We start from the raw sequence: 19,968 nt of genomic DNA, 5'->3' as shown, positions 1-19,968 counted from the left end.
AGTGGAAGAGCATCTTTTACCTTGGTACTATGAAACCCCACCAGACATGAAATATTCGTTGTCTCCTGATTCCCTATGAGGTCAAGTTTGGTAGGCAAGAACTTCAAAAATCATGGTGATGTAGGAAGCAAAATTACTACGGCTGGGTATCACATTACAGAGTGAATTTCCTATCCTGGCAGTGAGGAAAATATAGTAGTACAGCAAATTTATGCAAGAGTAACAAAGAAACTAAGTCTGGATGTCATTTTACAAGAGCTTCTTTTTACATGTGATCCCAACTCATATTTAGAAACACGAAGAGCATGCAAGCAGGCTGGGGCCCTGGCCTTATCTGGTGCATATTGAACAGAGAACTCTTTAAATGCTTATGCAAGAAGGCTGACAGTCTGTATTGGCCTCAGTGATTCACTCTCCAGCTGGCCAACAGCCAAATGCTGCCACAGGAGCAAGATTAAAAGCCAGGCTGTCAGCTTCTCCCTTCAGATCCAGCAAGAGCCATTCAAGGACACCAGGACTCCACCTCTCTTCTCCTCAACCCTGCCTCTTTCTCTCTCTCCTCTTCTGAGCTCCTCAGTTTTCCTAGGATGCTAGGGAAAGAACACTGACCTGCATAACGTCAATCAACAGTAGGCATATAAATGGTATTATCTGAGGCAGAAATAAGGAATCATCAGATTCCACAAAGAATTCCCAGCTCTGGACTCTGATGTTTCTTAATTTCTCTCGATCATCTGATTTTAACAGGCTGCTAACTTCTGCGCTCACTTTCAGTCTGGACTTCTCTCACTCCTCTGTGCTCCCACACTCTCCTTTCCCTACAGACCCATTTTCCCTCATGCCTTCTTCATCTGCACTCAGGCCCACAGTTTGAGTCATCCTGATTTATTCCAATAAATGCTACATATCCTTCCTTTCCCTCTGTGATTAAACTTCACTGTGAACATCTTTCAAAAGTATTAACTCCCTCCTTCAAACTAAAATGCAGCTTTTAGAAAGGGTGCTGCCAAACACCCTTACTGTGGCTTTGCAACCTCATTGCTGCAATAAAGAACAAACTTCGTCCTGTAAACAGCAAACAGTACAGCCCAGGTGTGGCTCTGCAGATATTCATTCAGTGACAAACAAATCAAATCTCCATATGTGGGTGGCAGTCCATCCCCCTAATTTTTATTTCACATGTATAGAATAATAGAACAGTTTGGATTGGAAGGTACTTTTACAGGTCATCTAGTCCATGATGTCATGAGAAGGGAAAGAAGCTGGGGACCCTCCTTCAAACTCAGGACCCTTCAGCCCAGCATCCTGCAACCTAGCTTTGCATCCTGTTGAATGGCATTCTGCCTTGGGTCTGAGGCTACTTCATGGGATGTGATGAGGCTTCAGCATTAGAAGAGGCAAGGAGATTTTCAGTGATACTACTTGACAATTTATGCCTCACCTGTAAACCATGGGAAGGCAGAACTTGCCCTGCATCTTCTCCTGTGCAGGGGTTCTTCTGTTATACAACATATTCAGACTACTTAAGGGAGGGAGCAAAGCAGATGTATGCTCTTTTCTGAATCAGGACCTCTGTGTCCACTTCTAGACAAACTCAATTCAAATTTCATACAAAGCTGATCACACTTTCAAGACATAGTTGAAGGTCTCCAGGTTTGTGGGTAAAAGATCCTGTGACTGTGTTTCGCCACTGATTTTTTATCCTAGTACATTAGGATGACTTCATTATTTTCTCAGTAACTTTGATTATATCTACAACCCTGACATAAATGAGAAGGAACAGAGAACAGGGCTAGCTGTGAAGGCATCTCATCCTTCCTGTTTAGAAGGCCTTCCTGTTCATTGCTAAGGTGCTGAAATATCATGAGCACCACACAGTTTCCATATCTACCACAGGACTTCCAACTCCCCACCCATACCCAGCGTGCCAGCTTCTTCCTGTTCCAACTCTGATGTTCTGGAGAATCTCAACCACTCAGCTTGTGAATGGCACACATGTGCCGAGGCAGGGAGATCAGTGTAAGGGCAAACAGGTGTATTTTTTCCTATTAGTCATGACACTTTGATGAATTGTTGCAGAGGTGTCTGCACAGTCTTAAAAATTTACAGAGTCACAACAGGTCAGCAGCTATGAACAGCATCAGTTGTAGGGCAAATCACTGTATGTGTAAAGCTGCCTTTTTAAAAAAATGAGGATTTTTTCTGACCACTGCTGAACCACAGGTGAGCTATCTGTAGAATTTCAGTTATTACTCATGAAAACAGTGTGTAATTTTGTTTTGTTGCTTACAGCTGCAATAGATGAACTGTGTACAAGAAGACTGACAAGCAGCAGGTTTGGATTTTAACCACCACAAAAACTGAATCAAATCCAATTCCCTTTTCAGCCCATACAGCCCTTTTTTAACTGGTGAAGGAAGATCATGGGAATCTGAGAGTTGATGAGCAAGCACAAGCAAATTATACATATTTCAAAATGATCTGCATGCACAGATCATTACCTAGTATTATCTTGAAAGGATCACACATTCTTTCCATCAGCAGAAAAAAAACCTGAGATACAGGGACTCCTAACATATACTTTAGGCTGTTGTTTTTTTTTTTTTTGTACTTAAGCATTTGCCAGTTTTACAAAGAGGAAGACAGGATTGCCCATATTCATATCCTATCCCTTTCTTTGATACTAATAGAACAGCTAACTTGAGGTGAAATACTGCTGTCTGGCTATGACTAGAGGTGAAAATCCCTGGGTAGGTAAGCCAGCACAGAGCTTGTTGACTGTGGGCCCTTTCAACCACCTTCTCAATGCTCTACTGATAGGATTAGAGGATCAGCCCAAAATCCATGAAACCATCTTATGTGGATTAATGCATGAAACTGAATTAGGAATTGGGGAGGGGGGGGTAGAAAGAAAATAGACCCAGTTCAGGGTGCTGGGGAGCAGCAAAGGCCAGCTACTCCCTAAGGAAAAGCAAGCCAGGAGCTACTAATGGGCAATGCACTCCATGCCACCAGAACTCAGTGACCAGAGCCAGACGCTACCAACACAGTCAATCATGAGTCTGAGACAAGGCAAAGTGACAAACCAGGTCTGGGTTGGGCCAGTCAAGTGCAGAAGGAAACAGGGACAAAGACAGATTAGGAGACAAGTTACATCATGGTTCTGAGGCCTCTATCCAGAACAGCTCCCTACAGTGCAGATCCTGACCACAGGAGCAGGACCATAAACTGGCACTACTTACAACACATGTCAGGCAGCTCAGCTAAACAGGAGTTCCTGGATGCATGAGGTGTTGGTAGAGGTCTCCAGTGAGGCCATTCAAAGACAATTATTGCCAATCATGGCAATATGGCCTCAGGGTACTTGCTTTGGAGTGCTTGAACTGTTTTAATACATGCCAAAATATCAATACAGTGAAAATTGTCCCTGTTCTTCTATCTCTTGCAACTGTGAAAACTACAGGAGGCCCCAGGGCACAGTACAACCCCCCCCACTTGTCACAGGCATTCTTCAATAGCAATGTTTTCTGGAAGCAGATGTAAAGCCACTCCGAACAGCCGCAAAGGTCTGTGCCACAGGAAAATCTGGACTACTATTTTTGAGGTTGGTTTGGTGTTAGAGATCTGTCATAAATGGTTTCCAAATAACTTTAAGCTGTGCTTGTACAAAAATCTCTTCTAAGAACAACCTATCTTAAAAAAAAAAAAAAAAAAAAAAAGGTGATTTAAGCTCTTTCTGATTTTAAAGGAAATTATAACTCCAGGACTGGAAATCTTAACGCCAAGTTTTGTCCTCATAAAATTTTAAATGGCTCTTTTATGAATCTGTTGAAAAATACATTTATATTGAAAACAGCAAGTGATCCTTAACTATAACATTGTAAATATGACACTGAGCTGAGGTTACAGATGGAACAATAATCTATCTCACAGAACAAAGCCTGTCAACAAAGTGGGATGAAATATTGTAACATAACCTAATTATTATTGCCTTTTCATCCATCTTGTTATATTATGAACGTGTCAAAGTTCAAACCTCGATATTTAATCATTTAATAGTCTTTATTCAATGCTGGAGCAAGCATTGATGGCATAACTCTCATACCAATGATATCCACACTGTTTCTCTGATACCTGTTCAATTCAGTCCTGCCTGGAGAATTGAAAAATATTAAACTCATTAAACTGCCTATAATACTTTTCTTTTATCTTTTTCTTTTTTTTTTTTCTGCAATAATCTTCTGATGTCTGCCCACAAAACATTAACACTTATTTCTAGTAGAACCTGGAAGATGAACAAACAAGGACTTTTTTTGGTATGTGGCGACTCCTATTTTAAAGCACATGGCTCAATTCCTTTGGTGCTATCTCCCATGTTAAATTTCTGTTGTTTACTTAATACCATAGTTGCTTGTACAGACTGACCCTTCAGCACCAGCAGCCAACAACTGGCTAATAAAATGTTTTTCTATTAATAAAGTTGAGTTCTGAGATTTCAGTGTACGGAGATTGAGGCTAGCACTGAGCATTTTTAAAATGCAACCCACAGTCCTTTCCTCTTTTCATTTCTCAATGAATTGGTAAACAATCAAACCTATAAATACATACTATGGGAAATCAATAATATTATTTCAGAAATTCCAGTTTCAAACAAGCACTCCATTCCCCTAGAATCACTTACTGCCTCAAAACTGCTATATCACATTCTTGGACTTAGGAAAATTAAGAAAGTAATTATGAACATTTAAAGAATTATTTGAATATATGGAAATGTCAGAGTACAATTCATATAGAACAGCTCAAGTGCTGCAAAAGAGTAAGCACTGTTAACTATATTATCTTAACGGTAGAAATTAAGAAAAAGGAGAACATAAGCATGTTTTTTAAGTCCTAAAACAAAAAAAAAACCTCTTTATTTCCTGTATCATTTTCTATGTTTCAACACCTAGCGAATATTTACTCACATTTCCTCCAAAATTCACACTGGAACTGTAGTCAGCATAGGGAATTAGTCACAGAATCTGATTTGGTAGCAAACTTTCATTCAGTAGCTACATGTTCAAATAAATCAGGAGTGGGTCCATGCCTATGTAGTTCACATAGAAGCTAGATCAGGGTTTAAGGCAGACAGGCTTTGGTTTCATTTCCATTATTTATCTGCTGTCCACCTTGTACAAGTTTGCTGTCTTCCTGATCCACTCTTTCCCCATCTTTAAAACTGTGGTAAATCACTTGGAAAATGTTCAGTATCTATAGTGGAAAGGTCATATCAAGAGAGCCTATGTTATGAATATTTTCTCACTGAGGCAAGGACAATGCCATACAAAATGTGGGCAGTTCTGGTATGTAAATTCCTAAAATATACAAATAACCTCACAGGGGGTTAGAATAAAAGGTTTCTTCCACATAAATTAAAAGGCATCATTGCAGAAAAAAAAAAAAAGGGACACAAATGACTATACAAGAGATGTTCATGGTTCAGGAAATCTGCATGACAATTAGGCATTAACCGACAGCAAAAGAATATTACTCTGGTTCCCCTTTCCTTCTTTGGGGAAGTGTTAACATTATGTAGTTACAGTTAAAAATTGACTACATTAATCAAGCACTAAATCCTTAGTCAGTGACTGTATTTCTATTTTTCAACTGATGGACTGCCTGAACATAGACCCAGGTTTTTTTATATACACTGCTACTTATAAGACTTCATAAATAACCCAACTATGGGTGGATTGTGCATTTCTTCAAGAATAGTTTATGCCATGAAAAGCCATGAATATTCATTCTGTTATTTAATAGACTACTCTTTACATAAGGTCAGCTGTGACACTGGTGACCTTCAGTCCACAGTACCACCTGTAGTGACTAGAGCAAGCAACTGCTGCTTCAGATGATACAGTCTTGACTTGGGAGTCTTGACATGCATTCCTTAAATGTGTATGCTGACACAGTTTTGACTGTTTAATTTCCTTCGTTATGAAGAATGTAAATAAAACTATCTACTGTCTCCTGGCATTCCTCAAGTCAAGTCCAGTCTTCCTGTTCTCTTCCTCACACACACCAGCCTCTCCTTTTCCTCTTCCTTCCATCCACCCACCACTGTTGCTGCCTCCTGGCACTGCTCTGAAACACTGTCTGCTTGGCCTTTGCAATACACAGCATCCCAGCTTTCCTCCACTTTCTCTATATCCTTCTCAGGATGCTGAAAAGAAATCAGTGACTAGGAGAGGACTATATGCATTTACCTGGCAATTTCTTTGTACAAAAATGTAACCAACAATAACTACTGCCTGCAAATGTCACTTGCCAATTTTAGGCTTCTACCAGAGGTTATCTGGCAAATTTTTTGAGCAAGCCTCTGAGTACCCAGCTTGGTGCCCTCCCAGGCAGAACTTCTTCTGCCTCTTCTGGCCACTTCATTGTCCGGTATCAGGAAGCCAAAGCAAAGCTGTGAGGCTGTAAATGGGGCAAAAGCACACAGCCCTGCTGAAGGAGAAGGGATTATCCCCAGGGTGAAGAAACAGCTGGGGCTGGTAAACCCTGAGGCCATCAGAGCTGACTCACCAGAGTTCATTTGCCAAAGACTGCGAGCTCTTCCTGGCAGAGCTCCTTATATTTGCACAACGCTCAGCAGAGCTCCCATCCTGCACAGAGCTGTTGGACAGTGCAATAATGTAAACAGTAAATAAAAGTAATGCTAACATGTGATTTCCATCTCTTCCTTCTGCTAGAGCTTTATCCAGGCACTGCCTTATTTTGCTCAGCTTGCACTGAACCATAAATAAAGTAAGGCCGTATACCTTCATAGGACAGCCCAACCTCAGTGCTGGTAAATTCTTCCTCTCCTGTCTTCAGCTGGTTCCAAGTTTACAGACTTGTAAATGTAATGTACTGACTTGTACGTTAACAGATGGAGGATAATGTATCAATGTTGCATGTGATGCAGAAATAATCATCATCATGAATATAAAACAGATGGACAGGACAAGAAAGTGTTATTTGAATAAGATTGCCATGGACCTCCACACACTATTTCCCCTTCAAACTATGCTGTACCACAAAGTGCAGCAGGAAAATCTAAAATCTCTACAGCCAACTTATTATCTGTTTTTAGTAATAACAGAGTGAGCAGTAAAATTACCAACTGCATTCCTACAGCAAACTTCTCTGCTCTGCAATTCTCTTCTGATGCTCTAGAGGTGGTCCCATTTGCTATTCAAATTTTAGCTTCCTCTAGGCTACAGGCAGAGCCTGACATCCCTTCCAGTCTTTAACCAGAGACACCATCATATCAGTATGTAGACATATACAATTCTGGACTGCATTAATGTACCCCTTTCTTGCCTCCCTTGCCACTCCTCTCTCAGAAAAAGTGGGTCAAAGGAGTGTCAGAAGCTTTCTCACACTTAATGCTGTTAAGTCAGCTAATTTAATAAACATTTGTTTAACATTTGCTCCTATTTCACTAATGCACTGTGAGAATGAGAAGAATTTTATTCCCCTTCTTCCCCATCCTCCCCCTTCCTCAGGAGTGCCACTAGCTGTTATCGCAGTGACTAATGTGCTGTATGCGGCCATTATAGTCCTCAACTCTGAAATTACACCTAGGATGAACGATAGGCTCTGCCTGTATGCTGATTGGAGTTGGATAATGATTGATTAGAAGAAAGTCAGGCTATGTAGCCATGCAAAAAGAATTGCACTAAGCCACAAGCTTAAACACTAAAGAGCATTTCACCAGTGGCTTCAGAGCTATTAGATGTTTTTGTATGAACAACATTTCTTACATCCAGGTTTGCGCATTTTATCTTTATTCTTTCAAATACTGAAATTGCTTGGATAAGAGGGTTATATATATTTTATATTTATATATATATATATATATATACACATTTCTAAGAGTAGCCTGAACTTTTAGAGGAAATTGAAGAGGCTTTGTGTCAAGTACAGCTAAATCCAGCCTTTCTATATCAAACCCCTGCTAGAAAATTACTGTGCAGATGATAAGGCTGAAAGATATAATAAAAAGTGACTCTACTCAATTTACACTGCAATATTGGTATGACTGAATATTTTTCATTCAGATGACTGATAAAATCACTAAACTGTATTGCAGATAAATAAAGGAGGCTTCTGTCAAGAATAAACACCATTAATCATGAAGTCTCACCCTCTGAGTGGCTGGGCTATGCAACTGCACAAATGCACCATTACAAGTGGCATGTGACCCACTGCCTCTTTTCTTCCCCCAGCTCCCTGGTGAAACCGTCTTCTTAGGAAACTTTTCTGCTGCCTTTACAACATTTGGAACCCTGGGAATGCCTTTTCCTTTCAAGTTTATACACAGCTGCAACTGAAATAAATTTTAGTGGCAATACATTCAGCTAAAAATTGAACCCACAAAACAAAGTGAAGCCATGCAGACTGTGGCTGCATTGCTGTGAATCCAGTATTATAGTAAAAAGCCTGTGTTTAAACTGGTGAGGATGAAGTCTTTATAATTCTAAAGCTGAAACAAGTAGGAAATTTTTCCCCCAAGCCTTCTTCCCATTTTCTTCCAAACCCACATTTTCTTACTGGTTTTATTATTTAGTTTTGCTATTTCCAAATAGGTGCTGAGTTTCTTTTTGAACATACAAATATAAAATTTCTTAACATCAGAAATCTACCTCAGTAGAATCTGTGGGTCTCCTTTCAAAAAAGCAACTGACATGCTAAATAATGGACATGAGCTGAAAGAAACTTACCAGAAAAAGCACAGTCATACAAAAAGAAAACCAGACAACTTCGGTAACCTTTTTGTAACCTGTTTTAGAGTAAGTGATGATTCAATAGTGGCCATGTTATTAAGCCAGAATGAAGCAGTGCCCTACACACTAATGAGGTTAAAAAATGTAGTTAGGTCTTCATGTTAAAGGCACTTAGCAAGCAGCTTGCTTGGCAAAGACCAACTGTGTTGGAGCAGAGGACTAATCACACAGGCAGGAATCAAATCGACTGGAAGAATTAGGAGACTTGCGGCCCGGAGGAATGTAATTCATGCAGAAAAGCAGTTGTCAGAGCGAGGCCAGGGAACTGTGTGGGAAGAAAGCAAAATAAACAGCTCAACAAAGAAAACAAAGACGCTCAAATAGTGGCTTTTCTAATGCTTGAGTACACTGAAACTTCAGTGGGCGCATATGACTAAAAACTCATCAAAGATGACCTCTATAAAAGCAATATACGGTAAATAGTGAACTCATTCAAAAACACTCAGAAAATGTCTGTAGATCTTTAAAGATAACCTTGGCAGGACAGAGAAAGTACACATACATACGTGCATGACTGGGAGAAGAAGAAAAACAGCCAAATGGTACAAAGCTAAGAGAGTTGAAATGGTTTCTACAATTACTCCTAATTTCTCTCTCTACCATGCACAGATGAAAAGAGGATGCAGTCTGCATGCAAAGAGCGCTCCTGCCTGTGTGCAGCAATACTCTCTGTGAAAAAATAGCATTGGTAATTAGGATCCACTCCCACAGCATGAGAACCAGATTACTGCATCCACCAGGGGGATTATCTGACCAGAAAGAAGAGCTTGAGGCTTGTCCTAAATCTCAAAAAAACTCATGTGCAATTCACAAGTTTTTCTCATGACGGGTATGACCCATAACAGTAAAATCATATTTTGAAATCAACTGATATGTGAATGTCACAAACACTCTGTTCTCTTGAAAAACAGTATTTTTAATTAATGTGTTATTACTCTCATAATTTAGTGGCTTTTTTATTTTTAGAGAATGAAGCTATTATCACTTTTAGTACTTTGGAGCCTTTCTCTTCATCTTGTTCATTCACTTATGATTTGCCTAAACCTCCCCTAGAATACTATGCTTACTATTGTTCCAGCAAATTTTAGCTTCTCTTCTTCCCTTAACTCCTTCCTCCCATTAAGACAGATGTTCCTTCTTCTGGAAAAGCATGTGAAATTTCTCAAATTACTTCAAGTGAACACTTTCCTCAACATCAGTTCTGTGATGCTAAGAAACACTCTTTTCCCAAATTCAAAACCAAACCAAAACAAATCCTTTCATTTCCAGTGTCTACTGTAAGACATGTTCACAATATTACAAAACTGCAATTTGGAGAAGAAAGAATTTTTTTCTTTAATTCTTTTATATAAAAGAATATCTTCACTGTTTAAAACAAAACCAAGTTGGCCATAACAAAAGAGAAATTCAGGAACTGAATATTTCTCCTATTGCACTTGCTACGCATATTTGGTTGTGAAGGGAACATTTGACTACAATTCTAACTTTGCAGGACTACAGTCCTGACAAAATAGTGATATGAAGGTTCAGCAACAATCATTTCTGTTGAGGTATGGTTGGATTTGCTTCAAACCTCTGTACTATCATCAACAGACAGCCCAAATTTGATATTCACAGGGATTAGTGACTCTTACTGAATAGAGTATCAGCTAGACTTTCTCATCTAAAATTACATGCAGCAGGAAAAAAAAATAGATTACACAGATCTACAGAAACTCCTGAATACAATTCTACATATATACATTTCTATATAAAACACATAGATTATTTTCTGATACGCATCTTCCCCCCCTTCCCCTAGACAAATACATGATCTGGGAAAGAAACGCCATTTTGAGAGTGCACCCGAGTGACAATATCAGCTGTACAGTACATATTTATGCTACACCCAGGACTGGAGTCAAGGGGCGACCTTATGAAAACACAACTTCCAAGCTTCCCCCATCCTCCAAACACCACCTCAAACAGCAGGTGCGCAAGTCACAGATCAGCACCAACAATCATAAGAGCAGTAGGATTCACAGGTATATGAAGCACCATTTACATCAAATGTGAATTCTGCTAAGGTAAAAGGGGGGAAGAAAGATATTCTAACAGCACCTTCTTGTATTTTCTCTGCCAGTAACAAAGGTCCAGGTATGGGAGCTGGCTGAGGTGCACCCAGAGAAGATAATGAAAACACTCAGTTCTCATGCCAGGCTGAGAAGTCTTGTAGGCCATCTTTTTGAACTTTCAAGCACTAAAAGACACTTTGCTGCTACATAGTCCACAGTACAAGTTAGTCCTAACAAATGGTAAATATATAATGGCTGGAAAACTATAGCCATTAAAAGAAACTAGAGAGAAATTCCTTGCACTGCCATTCTTTTTCTATTTGTGTGAAAAACTGGAGTTAAAAAACATTTCCCAGGCAAAGCTGTAACTTTGAACAACAAGCATAAAGGAAATTTATATTCTGGCTGCACACTTTTTTTGAAAAGTAGTAAATTAAGTTTTGAAATCTTCGAGGCAAATGCATTATCTATATGCTGGAAGCATTATTAGTTCTCTAAACAAAGTAGCTAGCTGGGTGTGTAATTGAAAACCCTAAGGGGAACAGCCTGGCCACACATTTGCTGGAACACACCTGCACAAGCCACACATTTGCTCCCTAAGAATCTCTGCAATTCAATCTAATCACAGGAGTAGAAACATAGTTCCCAGTAAAGGTGTCAGGATGGAAGCCTGATGTCCAAGGAACAAGCAAGGCAAACGAAGACAGAGGCAGGGTACACAAGCTTTCTTGGTACTGTCTTGATGATATACGCTGATAGTGATCTTCCAGGGTAAAGCAGAGAACACCTGATTGCCCCTGGTCATTCAGCTACTGACCTCTGCCAAATCTGTCTACAATGTTGTTAAATGGGGCTATTTGCGTTGGTGGCCTCTATAAACTGGACTAGACTATCAATCTTTTCTTCCACGGGCCAGTGGAAAAGGCATGATAAATCTAGGCTGAATTTCAACAGGAGATGATACAGGACTGAAAGATGTGTATCTTTAAAGAGAGAGCCACTTGAATCTGATATGTTTAGAAATTCTCCCTTATATGAAATACTCCCTAATTTTCTGTTGATCCTTAACACCAGTGGTCACAACACCTCATAAATAATGCTTTCAAGAAGATGATAGGTTAGTTCATTCCTTCAGGAGCTTTGTACTCCTGACTCACGGGCTGCAAGATGTTTGCCTCTGTGTCTAACCTCCGCAGAGCTTCCAGAAAATTGTCAATGCATCTATAAAGCTGACCATAAATGCAGTTGTAATCTATTTTAAATTCTGACCTACACATTCAGTGCTGGAAGGGATTAAGCACCTGCTCTTCAGTGGTAACTTCATAGGGCCCAGCTTCAATGTAAACATTACTCTGAAATAAAGTCCCAAGCCATTTCTTGGTCATGCATCCTAAAAGTAAAAATCAAACAAAATAACATTTTTCTTTAAATGGTTTCCTCTGTTAATCAATAACATCAGTCATCAATGACAACTCAGCCTGGTGCATTGATGAAAAACCCATTGAACACAAAACACGATACTTTCAGTGAAATTAAGGTATCACTGGGATTTTTTTCTAGCATCACACAACACAGAATAGGCACGGGACAGCTAGTTAGTCTCCTACACCTCAGAAGAACAGCTTCAACAGCCTATGTTTTGTTAGAGATATGTAAACAAATATAGAGTTATACATACACACACACACACACACACACACACACATACACATATATATTTATAAAAAAATATAGTGGGATGAGTAGGTGGTGCCAAAAACAAGAATCCATACTCCAAGATTCTAGGACTTGATGTCTTTGCTGGGGGAGGATGGAGTCTAAGTCAGGGAAAGATAGTGTGAGAGTGTGATGAAGATGCTCTGTGTTCCTAAAACACATGCTACTCATCACTCACATTTCTTGGAGTTTATACCTACTCTAACTTTAGGGAACTTCCAATTCACAACACAGGAATGTCTCAGGTACACTTTAAAAAAAGAAAGAAAAAAAAAAAAAGAAAAAAAAAGAAAAATCCCCACTAAGACTGTAACATTTCAGCTCTCTTTGAAGCAAGATTTAACATGAGTGGAAGAATTGTGCTGAAAAAAAAAAGGAGTCTGTCACAGTCCAGTACCTCACAGGCTACTGCAACAAGTTTGACAGCAACCTCTATAGAGTTGGCTTGCTTCTGGTTCACTGCACGTGAATACCACAGTCAATATCTGCTCACTCAACTAATACTGCTGACTACAGCACAAAGAACACAGGAATTTTGTCCAAGAAACCACAGGCTAACTAAGCCTTTGAATGTGCACTATATTTAGAGCTTGCATTCTTTGCAGCTGATAACAGAATGTGATAATAGAAATTTCAAGCAGCAGAACTCAAGCATTGCAGCTATTCTATATATTTTTGTTTAAATGTTAAATTAAGGTATTGATCTACATGTTCTCAAAGGTTTTGCCATTGAACATTTTTTTCTAAGCATTTTGTTGACATTTTTCCTCTAATTTTCCATCTTTCTCAGGCTCTGGGTAGCTCCTTGAATTAGTTTTAACTGCAGAGATCTAAAATTACTCAGTCCATGACAAATGTAAGCAAAGATATTCACCCTATTATGTAAAGAGGATGCATGTACACACACACATGAATTCACACACTTGTATACACATCTGCACACAGCAAGCGCCCAAACAACTTGAAATCCTGTCTAGTTATTCCTCAGTTTACAGAAAAATGTTACATAGAACAGTGACCTGAGGCGTAACTTTGCTGGCCATTCTTTTTGCTTCCGTCATCCCTTAATTCACGCTGGTTTGAAAGCCTGCCTTAGGGAACCACTTCTAACTGGCAGCCAAGAATTCATCTAAGGAAGGACTGTTAACTGCCCAGAAGGGGTAAATCAGCTAAGTGGCAGTGCTGATAGACACCTCACAGCCGATAAACCTTGGAAGTGCTCCTCTGCAACAGCATAATCCATGAAAACCTCTTAAAGAATCCCTTTCGCTGGGCTGGGCTCTACCAGACAAACCTATGCCTCTCTACGTATCAGGTGGGGATGAGGCAACCGATCCCCTTTAGACCATCGGAGGAGTGTTCCTGAGGGCTTTTCTCAATTTTTCCTCCCCCTGCATTACACCAGCAGGATGCCCTGTGCGTTGTTGCTACCCTGGAGCACTGAAGAGAAGTGGTCAGCCAGCTGCCAGCCACTGGAGCACTTTTCTCAACATGAAAAAAAAACATAAACCAAAGTTTTGGGGAAATTTTTTACAAAGGATTTTCAACAAAACAAACCATTACATTTTACAAGTTCTTCCTTCTACATTAAAAACCTCACCAAAATTTTCTTCTAATTTTAATTGCTGCAACTTCCCCAGACAGCCCGAAATCAAGCTGGGTGTATAAAAAGAACAAAGAGCCTCTGTTAACGCAATATTTATCTACTGCTATTGTCTCTCCTTTATAAATCTGTAGTTCCTTGGCATTACAACTAGCTACTCCAGAGAAAATTATTATGTCACAAAGTATTATCCACCACAGAAACAGATGAATGATGTGAACCAAATGTAATCTGGTGCGCTTAGAGGCAATCCTCTTGACTTTCATGTAAATGTGCTGGCTTAAAACAAGGATGGATTTTAGCAGTGAATCCTTATTTGATCTAAAATTTATTTTTCAGCAGAAATTAAATAAGATAGTTTTTCCTAAATACTGTTTTTTCCTAGACAGAGAGCAAGTCAGTGAGAAATATAGAAGAGTTGAATTGGCTGTGCAGTAACTTCAGACTGCAGTTTACCTAAACAAATGAATGTAACAACTTATGTAAAACAGCTACATCAAAAATATTTAATTATTTTTATCCATCTCTCAACCTTTTTTTTTCCTTTAAAAGGTAGCTCAGAATCAAAAACTGAAGAGAAACACTTACCCTTTTTTTCTGCAATTCAATATATGCCACTGCTAATTTCCTTTCCAAACTTTTTGCACTTTCAGATAGTTTTAAAAACCACTCTGTTTCTGAAGCTACTCCGCAAGCATTACAAAGCTGACAAAGGAGAATTTATGATCTGTAAATCTTAAGGTAAATACCACGAAATAAGAATGAACAGCTCAACAAAACACTGATTCACTATTTTAAATAATGCAAAGCTATACACTGAGTAAGATACCACAGTTTTAGCCTAGACAGAAGCTTCCTATTCCCAAGGTTTGTAAAAGGTCTGGCACTGAAAGAAAACTATCTGGTGAAGTTTATGTGTAGGCATCTGGCCCTGGTACTTTACTTCCCTGAAGAATCACTAAGAAAAGAGGGATACACGCTGCTTGCAGAGCCTACAACACACGTATCTGTGGCACATAACAAATTCTGTATAACCTTAACGAGACCATGCTGATTCCTTCTTAGAGACTTGCTATAAAAATCCTCCAGGCTATTAGCAGCTGCTTATTCTGCATGCTGCACTTCACTTCCAGAGACAGGTTTCTTGAGGTGTTTCACATTTAATACAAGATTTCTTCCTGTTTAAAGAAAATACTTTCACGGATGATTTTGGGAAGCTGTAACTACAGTCATCTTTTCATGTCCCAAGAGCTTCCCAGTCTTTCTTCTCTGACGGCTCCTGGCTAAACCATAAAACCCATTCCAAGTCTCAAAGTAATTAAAGCCAACTCAATGAATGATGTTCTTCATGCTAGGTGGGGCTCTCCTTCCCACTGTGAAAGGATCAATGAATGGTCTGACAAGGTGACAAACTCCTAGCCAAGTCTACAGCTTAGAGGTACACTGAGGTAAAGCATCAGGTAAAAGATTTAAGAGGTTTGAACACTCAGATTTTAAAAAATAAATTAGAGCTTAGAAATGAAAAGAAAAATCATAATGTCAGTGACAAGGCTGGGAAAACATAAACAACCTATCAAATGTGTGGCTAGCAGTTTCTCTGATAATCAAGGATATGCCTTAATCTTCTCACATTTGGGCATCCTCTTTTTGCTGCATGGTCCGTAGTCAGACAATGATGAAAGCTGAGTGTCTGGGCCTGACTTTGCTTTTCTTTCCACCTTTGTGTAACTGATGTGTGCATAAACGATGTATGAAATAACGTATCTAAGAATCAGACTCCCTTTTTATCAACTTGGAGCTGACTGCAAGCAAAACACATGCTCTGGTTTAGTACCAGAGCATTGAGAAAGTTTAAAGTATCTGTTCAAGGTATTAATGTAAGGCACATGCATGGTTATCTGCACATGCATCATTTCAGGGCATAAGAGTGCCAGACTTGCTAGTCTCAATCAGCAGTTAGAAAAAAAAAAAAAGAAGGAGCTTGGAATATTGTTGATCCTAGGAAGCTAAAATGCACCAGCTGTATGTACCATGCAACTTCCTCCTGGCAAAGGCATTCTCCCTCGACTGTAAGCATATGGGTACCACCTTCCCTTAGATTTACCTGCTCATTCTTCCCTATGTGTAGTCCAGAGCTAAGGCAAAAAGGGATGGCAGAAAGAGATGGAGACTAAATGGACGAATATTTTCGAACATGCATGATGCATCTTGTAATGCATTCAGTCCTAAAACTTTAGCTTTCCAGTAGCCTCTTGCAACACATGCATTTACCATTCCAAGATGTACACAAGCCACTGCCCCAGAGCCATTCCTAATATTGCCACCTGACTGTTGTCTCCTTCCTCATCTCTGCAGGAGTGCGTTCCCTCCACAGTCACAGTAACAGCACCTGAAGATATCAGGATAGGTCACCTTCAAAGGCTGTCCAACTCAACCTTGAAATGAAGGATACTGGGAAAAATCTATTGATGCAACTTGGTTGAAGTGTGGGAATGAATGAATGGCCAAGAACAGTAGCTTCCTAAATCGCTGAATTTAAATCCATCTGTAGAATTTTACCTCTGTCTTAGGAGCTTTTTTAAAATTAATAAATAAAAACTCTTGTCCTGGCTAAGACAGATTTTAAAATTTGTGGGACTGTAAAGTTATTTATACTTGCACTGTCATAAAAATAGACAAGACACCCTTCTTCTTCTGTTCACTGCTAAATAACTCTCATTCCAAACAAAAGCATCAAGCCTTTGTTCCAAGAGTTCCAAGAGGAAGAGTTAGCCAATAACAAATTTGGGATTTGGATCTTGAAGAAAAAATAGCATACTCATGGTATTAATTTCAAATAAACACCCTCATTAGTGGCATGATTTTGAATCACTGCACATCAACCAGAGAAGCCATCCCACTCTAATGGATGACCTAGCAGATGTCAAGGACCAAAACAGATAAGCTTCAGCTCCTTCTTTAATACTATACTTTAGAAATCAATTTTGGAAATTAGGAAAGTGCTGGACAAAAACAACAAAGTAAAACAAAGCAGGGAATGCGATTACTAAAACCATATTTTTTTTGTTTGTTTTAATAATATGGTATTTATCACATAATTTAACCTCTTAGTTCAGTGTAAAGCAGCAAAACTCAATTACAGTTTACTGGATTTTTTTAAACTGAATTTGAAAAAAAAAATAAAATAAAAGGAAAACACAAGCCCCAGCCTCAGTTCTGCCGTTCATCCCTTGCTGCTGAAGAACAACTCAAGTTTCATACATCTTCCTGAAGTATAAACCAGAGATGTACTGTAGAAATTCCAAGATAACTACACAGTCCTAGCAGGTTTCGGTAACACAAAGTGACACATTTCAGTACATATTCATAAGGGTTGGGGGTTATTATTGGGCTGTAATTGCAGCTGTTCCAACATGTAATAAGCCATGGCTGGAAAAACAAAGGCAGGTTAATTTGTGACTTCCTCTACTCATTCAGAGGCAAATTAAGTGTCAAACAGCTAATACAGAACATATTTCATTTTATGAGATTTTAATTTAATTCTGTACCATATCGTTGATGCCTTAATGTAGGGTGGTTTATCTAAGAGGAAGAGCAATTTATAAAACTCTTTCAATTGAAATCTTTAATGATAGGATACGATAGCATAATTACAGCAATGCCTGCTAGTCCTACTATACATAAGCATCTGTCAGCAATTCCATCATAAACATAAACCCTTATTTTAAGGGTTTATAACTCAAATTATAAAATTTGGCTCCAGGCTGAAATTTGGGATGCAACAATTCTGACCATCAGCAATTAAACTATAAGAATCATACATATATATATATACACACACACATAAATACATATACTTTTTTAGACCTGCAAGTACGTAAGAGCCTTGTAACATCTTTAAAATTCCTGCTTTCCTTTTTCTTTTTCACTTGGCCAGTGTTCAAAATTATGTGCAGACACTGTAGGTACCATATAGACAAGGCCCTCCTCACATATTTTCTGCACTTGTATTACACCTAAACTAATTCCACTACGGCTTGACAGGTTCTGGAACATATTTCAAGGAGCTTGAATAACTAAAATCATGTCTCTTTTAAAATTTTATTTTTAATTTATATTACATACACACATTTGAGAATACCACAAAGCTGAGGAGAAAACCACTTGTACAATGAAGTCATTGTTGAAGTAAATATTTGCTTCCTGACTCCGGTTTCTTGCCATTTTCTCTCAGAATTCTCTATCTCCTTTTTTTTTTTTTTTTTTTTTTTTTTTTTTTTAATGGGTACTGGGACAGCAGTTCAAGTAATGGCTCCAAATGATCCCAGGTGATCCTAAGTGCTACTAACACCCAGCTCTGTAAAACTTGCAAGAAAACCACTGGCTGCCTACCTCACATGTATATACGTTAATATATTTTCCTGAAAACTGCAAAAGCATGACAAACAATAACATCTACAAAGATGCTGAAGTCTAAATGATTTTTTTTGAAGTTGCTTAATTGCCTATTTATATTTAATTACACCAACCACAACAGCTGCAAGGGTCCACTACAGCTCATCATTCCAATGGTGACAAACCAAATGAGCAAAACAATCAACAGAAGTTAATGGGGAAAAATGACCAATATAAAGGCAGTTTTGAGTTTAAACCTTGGGCTGATATCAGAGTATATTTCTAAAGCAGCTAGCTGCCTGCAGTCATCGCATCTGGCTAAGACCTCCTTGCCTATGCAGGGCCCAGCTGAATCGCTACTTAATCAGGGAGCAGGGGTGCACAAGCACACAGCAGAGCACCTTTCCACAGAAAGAGCGTGATTTTGGGGCCAGAGGGGACTACCTCTGAACACCAAACAAGGTATGAAAGAGCCATTTCCTACATCTTTTGGGGCTCTTACAGAAGTCTTGGCACTGAGAGCAGTGCAGACTGCTAGTCCTGATTTCCCACTGTCACCCAAAGCAGGCAACAGTGGCCTACCCACCCAAAAGCCCTGCTGCGGGCTTGGGGTGTCATTCTGTGGACTGGGTTCATGGGACTGAGGCTCCAGGGAGGGCTCAGCTCAGCAAAGGCAGTCAGGTAGGGTCCCACATGGCACAGACTTCCAGAAGCCTCTTCCAAGCTGGTAGGCAGCACTTGTGTCTTGGATGATGATCCTCTGCTGATGGAGGTTAAAACTCCCTACCCCATCTGCCCAACACAAAGAAAAAGGCAAATTCCCCACTAGCTTTAGAATGAGCAGGATCATCTCCCCCAGCTCTCAAGAACATCCATCCATGTAGAATACTGACTGCAATGCCAAATCTAGGATGACCCTGTAATGACTGTCTGAGCCTGCCACCTTCAGCTTACAACAGTATTTAGCAGCAAATTTAAGCATATATTTGAGAGTACTTTATTATGTGGTAGATTGTGGTGTAAATGGCGATGCATCTGAGGAACACTGAGGAATAAATCACAAATTTCTGTGTTCTTTCTTTCTATAAATACCCACTTTTCCTCTAATGCCCAAGAAGACTGCAACACAGATTTATTACTTACCTCCAGGCAAATTTGCTCTGAAATTACAATTCAGTGATAGAAGACTGACCCAAAAAAACCTGTTAGTAAAATATTGTGTGTGTACTTGGGCATGTAGTTAGGATTGTTGATATCAATTAATTCTGCTCACAGAGGAGGACTTGTTTTAAAACAACTTCATTTTTCTTCTGCATATATGTAATTACATGGCTGTAACTAATACCCATAGAAAAGCAATCTGCCATCTAAACAACTAGCATTATTCTTC

General features: G+C 39.2%; 1 protein-coding gene across 1 annotated transcript in view; it reads right to left on the bottom strand.

The window, feature by feature from the left end:
- The window catches only part of GLI3 (GLI family zinc finger 3), a 201,619-nt gene that overhangs the window by 69,485 nt on the left and 112,166 nt on the right, over positions 1–19,968 (bottom strand). The window lies entirely within an intron of this gene.

Source organism: Vidua chalybeata, chromosome 1 (genome assembly GCF_026979565.1).
Source record: "Vidua chalybeata isolate OUT-0048 chromosome 1, bVidCha1 merged haplotype, whole genome shotgun sequence".
Taxonomy (NCBI): domain Eukaryota; kingdom Metazoa; phylum Chordata; class Aves; order Passeriformes; family Viduidae; genus Vidua; species Vidua chalybeata.
The sequence above is the reverse complement of the archived record's forward strand: the minus strand, read 5'-3'. Positions and strand labels throughout refer to the sequence as shown.